Below are 8381 nucleotides of genomic sequence, written 5' to 3'. Positions count from 1 at the left end.
GCCACTTTGTGGAGTGGAGTTGCAACCTGTTTGCAATACAAGATTGGAGGGCAAAGAGCGCCTGAAAACAACCTTTCGAGAAGAAGAAGAGGATCAAGTATACTCACCGTACAAATCAGCAGTGGTGGAAAAAAGTTGAAAATTGTCATAATTGAGTAAAAGTAAAGATACATCAAAAGAAAATGACTCAAGTAAAAGTGAAAGTCACATAGCAAAATACTACTTGAGTAAGTCTAAAAGTATTTGGTTTAAAACATACTTAAGTATCGAAAGAACATTTTACGAATTACATTTACTTATGTATTAAAAGTATAAGTACAAGTATAAATAATTTATAATTCCTTATATTAAGCAAAGCAGATGGCCACATTTTCTAGTTTTTATTTATTTATTTGCGGACAGCCAGGGGTTTGCTAACCACGTTTCCATCCAACCATTTCAAGGGATGAATTACCTGACACATAAAAAAGTCATGACCAGCCTGATGAAAACAGGAAATGTCCAGGGCCAGATTAAGAAATCACAGGCCTTCCCGACTGTAGGCAACCGGTAACTTACAGAATCAAGGAAAAACATGAGTAAATGAGAGATACAAATGATATGTTGTGTTGTGGGGTGCATTTTCCTTCCAAGACACATTGAAGCTGTTCTGGCAGCTCGTGGTGCCCAAACACCCTTTTAAGACTCAATGTTGGTGTTTCCTTTATTTGGGCAGTTACCTACAGTGGGGAGAACAAGTATTTGATACACTGCCGATTTGGCAGGTTTTCCTATTTACAAAGCATGTAAAGGTCTGTAATTTTTATCATAGGTACACTTCAACTGTGAGAGACGGAATCTAAAACAAAAATCCAGAAAATCACATTGTATGATTTTTAAGTAATTCATTTGCATTTTATTGCATGACATAAGTATTTGATCACCAACCAACCAGTATGAATTCCGGCTCTCACAGACCTGTTAGTTTTTCTTTACGAAGCCCTCCTGTTCTCCACTCATTACCTGTATTAACTGCACCTGTTTGAACTCGTTACCTGTATAAAAGACACCTGTCCACACACTCAATCAAACAGACTCCAACCTCTCCACAATGGCTAAGACCAGAGAGCTGTGTAAGGACATCAGGGATGAAATTGTAGACCTGCACAAGGCTGGGATGGGCTACAGGACAATAGGCAAGCAGCTTGGTGAGAAGGCAACAACTGTTGGCGCAATTATTAGAAAATGGAAGAAGTTCAAGATGACGGTCAATCACCCTCGGTCTGGGGCTCCATGCAAGATCTCACCTCGTGGGGCATCAATGATCATGAGGAAGGTGAGGGATCAGCCCAGATCTACACGGCAGGACCTGGTCAATGACCTGAGGAGAGCTGGGACCACAGTCTCAAAGAAAACCATTAGTAACACACTACGCCGTCATGGATTAAAATCCTGCAGCGCACGCAAGGTCCCCCTGCTCAAGCCAGCGCATGTCCAGTACCGTCTGAAGTTTGCCAATGACCATCTGGATGATCCAGAGGAGGAATGGGATAAGGTCATGTGGTAATGAGACAAAAATAGAGCTTTTTGGTCTAAACTCCACTTGCCGTGTTTGGAGGAAGAAAAAGGATGAGCACAACCCCAAGAACACCATCCCAACCGTGAAGCATGGAGGTGGAAACATCATTCTTTGGGGATGCTTTTCTGCAAAGGGGACAGGACGACTGCACCATATTGAGGGGACGATGGATTGGGCCATGTATCTCGAGATCTTGGCCAACAACCTCCTTCCCTCAGTAAGAGCATTGAAGATGGGTCGTGGCTGGGTCTTCCAGCATGACAACGACCCGAAACACACAGCCAAGGCAACTAAGGAGTGGCTCCGTAAGAAGCATCTCAAGGTCCTGGAGTGGCCTAGCCAGTCTCCAGACCTGAACCCAATAGAAAATCTTCGGAGGGAGGTGAAAGTCCGTATTTCCCAGCAACAGCCCCGAAACCTGAAGGATCTGGAGAAGGTCTGTATGGAGGAGTGGGCCAAAATCCCTGCCGCATTGTGTGCAAACCAGGTCAAGAACTACAGGAAATGTATGATCTCTGTAATTGCAAACAAAGGTTTCTGTACCAAATATTAAGTTCTGCTTTTCTGATGTATCAAATACTTATGTCATGCAATAAAATGCAAATGAATTACTTAAAAATCATACAATGTGATTTTCTGGATTTTTGTTTTAGATTCCGTCTCTCACAGTTGAAGTGTACCTATGATAAAAATTACAGCCCTCTACATGCTTTGTAAGTAGGAAACATTGCCGATTTTTGCAGGTTATCAAATACTTGTTCTCCCCACTGTGTTCTCTGCCCACAACCGTAAGGCTCTCAAGAGAGTATTGAGGTCTGCACAATGCATCACCGGGGGCAAACTACCTGCCCTCCAGGACACCTTCACCACCCGATGTCACAGGAAGGCCATAAAGATCATCAAGGACAACAACCACCCGAGCCACTGCCTGTTCACCCCGCTGTCATCCAGAAGGCGAGGTCAGTACAGGTGCATCAAAGCTGGGACCGAGAGACTGAAAAACAGCTTCTATCTCAAGGCCATCAGACTGTTAAACAGCCACCACTAACATTGAGTGGCTGCTGCCAACACACTGACTCAACTCCAGCCACTTTAATAATGGGAATTGATCGGAACTGATGTAAAATATATCACTAGCCACTTTAAACAATGCTACTTAATATAATGTTTACATACCCCACATTATTTATCTCATATGTATACGTATATACTGTACTCTATCATCTACTGCATCTTTATGTAATACATGTATCACTAGCCACTTTAAACTATGCCACTGTTTACATACTCATCTCATATGTATATACTGTACTCGATACCATATACTGCATCTTGCCTATGCCGTTCTGTACCATCACTCATTCATATCTTTATGTACATATTCTTTATCCCTTTACACTTGTGTGTGTATAAGGTAGTAGTTTTGGAATTGTTAGCTAGATTACTTGTTGGTTATTACTGCATTGTCGCAACTAGAAGCACAAGCATTTCGCTACACTCGCATTAACATCTGCTAACCATGTATGTGACAAATAAATAAAAAAATGATTTACATATATACAGTACCAGTCAAAAGTTTGGACACACCTACTCATTCAAGGCTTTTTCATTATTTTTACTATTTTCTATGTTGTAGAATAATAGTGAAGCAATCAAAACCATGAAATAACACATGGAATTATGTAGTAACCAACAAAATGTCATTTTGAGAGTCACATAAGAACAAATTCTTATTTTACAGATATTTTACGGTTGTGATACAGCCCAGGATCGAACCCGGGTCTAGCACTGTGATGCAGTGCTTTCGACCGATGCGCCACTCTGTCCCCCACATATGGAATCATGTAACCAAAAAAGTGTTAAACAAATCAACTTATATTTGAGATTCTTCAAAGTAGCCACCCTTTGCCTTGATGACCGCTTTGCACACTTGGCATTCTCTCAACCAGCTTCATGAGGTAGTCACCTGGAATGGATTTCAATTAACAGGTGTCCATTGTTCATTAGAGTTAAAGTTCATTAGTTAACAGCCTCAGCAATTGCAGCCCAATAAATGTTTCACAGAGTTCAAGTAACAGACACATCTCAACATCAACTGTTTAGTGGAGACTGAGTGAATCAGGCCTTCATGGTCAAATTTCTGCAAAGAAACCACTACTAAAGGACACCAACAATAAGAAGAGACTTGCTTGGGCCAAGAAACACAAGCAATGGACATAAGACCATTGGAAATCTGTCCTTTGGTCTGGTGAGTCCAAATTTGAGATTTTTGGTTCCAACCGATGTGTCTTTGTGAGACACAGAGTAGGTGAACGGAAGATCTCTGCATGTGTGGTTCCCACCGTGAAGCATGGAAGAGGAGGTGTAATGTGTGGGGTGCTTTGCTGGTGACACTGTCTGTGATTGATTTAGAATTCAAGGGACACTTAACCAGCATGCCTACTACAGCATTCTGCAGCGATACGCTATCCCATCTGGTTTGCGCTTCGTGGGACTGTCATTTGTTTTTTCAACAGGACAATTACCCAACACACCTCCAGGCTGTGTAAGGGCTATTTGACCAAGGAGAGTGATGGAGTGCTGCATTAGATGACCTGGCCTCCAATCACCGACCTCAACCCAATTGAGATGATTTGAGATGAGTTGGACCACAGAGTGAAGGAAAAGCAGCCAACAAGTGCTCAGCATATGCGGGAACTCCAAGGCTGTTAGAAAATAATTCCAGGTGAAGCTGGTTGAGAGAATGCCAATAATGTGCAAAGCTGTCATCAAGGAAAAGGGTGGCTACTTTGAAGAATCTCAAATATAAAATATATTTTGATTTGTTTAACACTTTTTTGGTCACTACATGATTCCATATGTGTTGTTTCATAGTTTTGATGTCTTCACTATTATTCCCCAATGTAGAAAATAGTCTAAATCAAGAAAAACCCTTGAATGAGTAGGTGTCCAAACTTTTGACTGGTACAGTACCTATATGACCATAGTATTTACATTAGCAATTGCTGCACAGCTTAGTGGTGGATCAAATGAATGAAGGCTACCGTTGGCCTTGTATGTTTTGATCCAGAACAAATAAGATGAAATGTGAGTGAAATATGAATTAATGTTATTGTACATTGGTTGAAATCAAATCAAAACAAATGTTATTTGTCACATGTGCTGAATACAACAGGTGCAAACCTTACTGTTACAAGCCCTTAACCAACAATGTCGTTTTAAGAAAAATAAGAGTTAAGACCTAAATTTACTAAGAGTAAATGAAAGAGTAGGTGTCTAAACGTTTGACTGGTACTGTATCTTAAGATGAACAAACTAACTGTAAGTTGCTCTGGAAGGTCTCCCGAGTGGTGCAGTTGCCAGCTGTGCCACTAGAGATTCTGGTTTGTCTCTGGACCTACTCACTGTCACAGTCATACTCTGGACCTAGTTTTGTCCCATGGAATAAATGTTGTGGATCTTAATGTTTTTCCTCATAATCCTGGACTATCGGACCACCGTTTTATTACGTTTGCAATCGCAACAAATAATCTGCTCAGACCCCAACCATCAAAAGTCGTGCTATAAATTCTCAGACAACCCAAAGATTCCTTGATGCCCTTCCAGACTCCCTCTGCCTACCCAAGGACGTCAGAGGACAAAAATCAGTTAACCACCTAACTGAGAAACTAAATTTAACCTTGCGCAATACTCTAGATGCAGTTGCACCCCTAAAAACTAAAAACATTTGTCATAAGAAACTAGCTCCCTGGTATACAGAAAATACCCGAGCTCTGAAGCAATTCTTCCAGAAAATTGGAACTGAAATGGCGCCACACCAAACTGGAAGTCTTCCGACTAGCTTGGAAAGACCGTACCGTGCAGTACCGAAGAGCCCTTACTGCTGCTCGATCATCCTATTTTTTCAACTTAATTGAGGAAAATAAGAACAATCCAAAATGTATTTTTGATACTGTCACAAAGCTAACTAAAAAGCAGCAGAGGATGGCTTTCCTGCTGTACATACCTAATTCAGCAGTAATAAATTCATGAAATTCTTTGAGGAAAAGATCATGATCATTAGAAAGCAAATTACGGACTCCTCTTCAAATCTGCATATTCCTCCAAACCTCAGTTGTCCTGAGTCTGCACAACTCTGCCAGGACCTAGGATCAAGGGAGACACTCAAGTGTTTTAGTACTATATCTCTTGACACAATGATGAAAATAATCATGGCCTCTAAACCTTCAAGCTGCATACTGGACCCTATTCCAACCAAACTACTGAAAGAGCTGCTTCCTGTGCTTGGCCCTCCTATGTTGAACATAATAAACGGCTCTCTATCCACCGGATGTGTACCAAACTCACTAAAAGTGGCAATGATAAAGCCTCTCTTGAAAAAGCCAAACCTTGACCCAGAAAATATAAAAAAACTATCAGCCTATATCGAATCTTCCATTCCTCTCAAAAATGTTAGAAAAAGCTGTTGCGCAGCAACTCACTGCCCTCCTGAAGACAAACAATGTATACGAAATGCTTCAGTCTGGTTTTAGACCCCATCATAGCATTGAGACTGCACTTGTGAAGGTGGTAAATTACCTTTTCATGACATCAGACCGAGGCTCTGCATCTGTCCTCGTGCTCCTAGACCTTAGTGCTGCTTTTGATACCATCGATCACCACATTCTTTTGGAGAGATTGGAAACCCAAATTGGTCTACACAGACAAGTTCTGGCTTGGTTTAGATCTTATCTGTCGGAAAGATAACAGTTTGTCTCTGTGAATGGTCTGTCCTCTGACAAATCAACTGTATATTTCAGTGTCCCTCAAGGTTCCGTTTTAGGACCATTATTGTTTTCACTATATATTTTACCTCTTGGGGATGTCATTCGAAAACATAATGTTAACTTTCACTGCTATGCGGATGACACACAGCTGTACATTTCAATGAAACATGGTAAAGCCCCAAAATTGCCCTCGCTAGTAGCCTGTGTTTCAGACATAAGGAAGTGGATGGCTGCAAACTTTCTACTTTTAAACTCGGACAAAACAGAGATGCTTGTTCTAGGTCCCAAGAAACAAAGATATCTTCTGTTGAATCTGACAATTAATCTTGATGGTTGTACAATCGTCTCAAATAAAACTGTGAAGAACCTCGGCATTACTCTGGACCCTGATCTCTCTTTTGACGAACATATCAAGACTGTTTCAAGGACAGCTTTTTTCCATCTACATAACATTGCAAAAATCTGAAACTTTCTGTCCAAAAATGATGCAGAAAAATGAATCCATGCTTTTGTTACTTCTAGGTTAGACTACTGCAATGCTCTACGTTCTGGCTACCCGGATAAAGCACTAAATAAACTTCAGTTAGTGCTAAATACGGCTGCTAGAATCCTGACTAGAACCCAAAAATGTGATCATATTACTCCAGTGCTAGCCTCCCTACACTGGCTTCCTGTTAAGGCAAGGGCTGATTTCAAGGTTTTACTGCTAACCTACAAAGCATTACATGGGCTTGCTCCTACCTATCTTTACGATTTGGTCCTGCCGTACATACCTACACATACGCTACAGTCACAAGACGCAGGCCTCCTAATTGTCCCTAGAATTTCTAAGCAAACAGCTGGAGGCAGGGCTTTCTCCTAAAGAGCTCAATTTTTATGGAATGGTCTGCCTACCCATGTGAGAGACGCAGACTCGGTCTCAACCTTTAAGTCTTTACTGAAGACTCATCTCTTCAGTAGGTCATATGATTGAGTGTAGTCGGGCCCAGGAGTGTGAAGGTGAACGGAAAGGCTCTGGAGCAACTTGCTTGTCTCTACCTGGCCGGTTCACCTCTCTCCACTGGGATTCTCTGCCTCTAACCCTAGTACAGGGGCTGAGTCACTGGCTTACTGGTGCTCTTCCATGCTGTTCCTAGGAGGGGTGCGTCACTGGAGTGGGTTGAGTCACTGAAGTGATCTTCCTGTCTGGGTTGGTGCCCCCCCTTGGGTTGTGCCGTGGCGGAGATCTTTGTGGGCTATACTCGGCCTTGTCTCAGGATGGTAGGTTGGTGGTTGGAGATATCCCTCTAGTGGTGTGGGGGTTGTGCTTTGGCAAAGTGGGTGGGGTTATATCCTGCCTGTTTGGCCCTGTCCAGGGGTATCATCGGATGGGGCCACAGTGTCTCCTGACCCCTCCTGTCTCAGCCTCCAGTATTTATGCTGCAGTAGTTTATGTCTTGGGGGGCTAAGGTCAGTCTGTTATATCTGGAGTACTTCTCCTGTCTTATCCGGTGTCCTGTGTGAATTTAAGTATGCTCTCTCTAATTCTCTCTTTCTCTCTTTCTTTCTTTCTTTCTTTCTCTCTCTCGGAGGACCTGAGCCCTAGGACCATGCCTCAGGACTACCCGGCATGATGACTACTTGCTGTCCCCAGTCCACCTGGCCGTGCTGCTGCTCCAGTTTAAACTGTTCTGCCTGCGGCTATGGAACACTGACCTGTTCAATGGACGTGCTAACTGTCCCAGACCTGCTGTTTTCAACTCTCTAGAGACAGCAGGAGCGGTAGAGATACTCTCAATGATCGGCTATGAAAGCCAACTGACATTTACTGAGGTGCTGACTTGTTGCACCCTCGACAACTACTGTGATTATTATTATTTGACCATGCTGGTCATTTATGAACATTTGAACATCTTGGCCATGTTCTGTTATAATCTCCACCATGCACAGCCAGAAGAGGACTGGCCACCCCTCATAGCCTGGTTCCTCTCTAGGTTTCTTCCTAGGTTTTGGCCTTTCTAGGGAGTTTTTCCTAGCCACCGTGCTTCTACACCTGCATTGCTTGCTGTTTAGAGTTT

Source organism: Oncorhynchus kisutch, linkage group LG11 (genome assembly GCF_002021735.2).
Source record: "Oncorhynchus kisutch isolate 150728-3 linkage group LG11, Okis_V2, whole genome shotgun sequence".
Classification (NCBI taxonomy): domain Eukaryota; kingdom Metazoa; phylum Chordata; class Actinopteri; order Salmoniformes; family Salmonidae; genus Oncorhynchus; species Oncorhynchus kisutch.
This window is presented reverse-complemented; position numbering follows the sequence as displayed.